A 1,329-nucleotide genomic window follows, 5' to 3' on the forward strand; every position below is an offset into this window, starting at 1 on the left:
ATTATAGCCTTTTCCCCTTTTCTCTGATTTCTCCACTTCATGATTCTCAACTGCTGTTTTCATGTTTCTATCAAAGACAGGGACCCAGTACCTGGGGAAGAATGGGTGGAGCTTCCAGATATTTTGTCATGTGCCCTAGTGTCATCTTTGTCTTCTGACTGTTATAGTCTGTAACCTCTCTCATGGTCACTTCCTACATGTTTTCCCTGAGACAGATGTTAGTGGCAGCCAGTTTTGAGTGCGAGGATTAGATATATGACCTCTCAGTACCATTGGGTTGAGATTGGGAGAGAGTTGGCAGAATGCTAAATCTCTGGAAAGAATTGACTTATGGTCTTTTCATTGACTTTCTTTCAAATCTAGATCTCCCCTTCAGTTCTGAACAGGGATTGAGAATAATAACTGGGACATTGACACTTTGAGTTTTACAAAATATTTTTGCTCAGTCTATGGGGTTAAGTGACTTGCCCAAGGTCACACAGCCAGGTAATTATTAAATGTCTGTGCCACCTAGCTGCCCCTTGGTTTACAAAATGAATGGGAAAAACAGGAAAAAATCATGTAAAGAAGATCTGATTTCCATTCCTATCTCTCCTTTTTCTTATAGTGAAATAAATTCTGGAATGAGCTCTGGATTGCCAGAGTTAGTTGACATTAGTTGAGTAATGGCTTTGCGGTCAATTACCTGTGTTACTTCTTTTAGCAAGTCCCCCTATTTTTCTGGGCCTCAGTTTTCCTCTATAAAAGGAAAAGATTAAACAACAACAAAAAAAAGCTGATATATAGTGTAGCAGGCCAGCCCCAGGGAGTGATATTCACATATCCTTGGTGATCTTCTTCATCAAAGATATGTGTGGATTATTGCTCATTGTTGGCTCACCAGTGAACCCTGACCTAGGATAATCTGTGGCTCCAGGATGGTTGTTAAAGGTTTCTTTGATAGAGAAGCATGCATGCATTTTTCTAAGAACAAATATTGTAAATTTACCCAGGAACTTATAAAAAGTCTGAGTTCCAAAAATAAAGTTGGTAGATTTTTACTTCCCAACCTGCTGTGTTTGGATATGTTTGTCTACCTGACCTGACTCTCAGAAATTCATGTCCAGACCCACACCAGAGCTATTGCGGGTGATAATATAGCACTAAGCTGATGTAACAGAAGCATGATTTCAAACAATCTAGCCCAACTCCAGTACTATAACTACTGTGTCATGTTGTATAGCTACCCTTAACCCTGACATTTTGCCTTTAGGTCAATCTCCAACTTGTTTATAGATTGACTCTAATATGAGAAGCCTGCTTTAACATCAAACAATGTTGTAACTCACA

This window comes from Macrotis lagotis, chromosome 2 (genome assembly GCF_037893015.1).
Source record: "Macrotis lagotis isolate mMagLag1 chromosome 2, bilby.v1.9.chrom.fasta, whole genome shotgun sequence".
In the NCBI taxonomy this organism is placed as follows: Eukaryota; Metazoa; Chordata; class Mammalia; order Peramelemorphia; family Peramelidae; genus Macrotis; species Macrotis lagotis.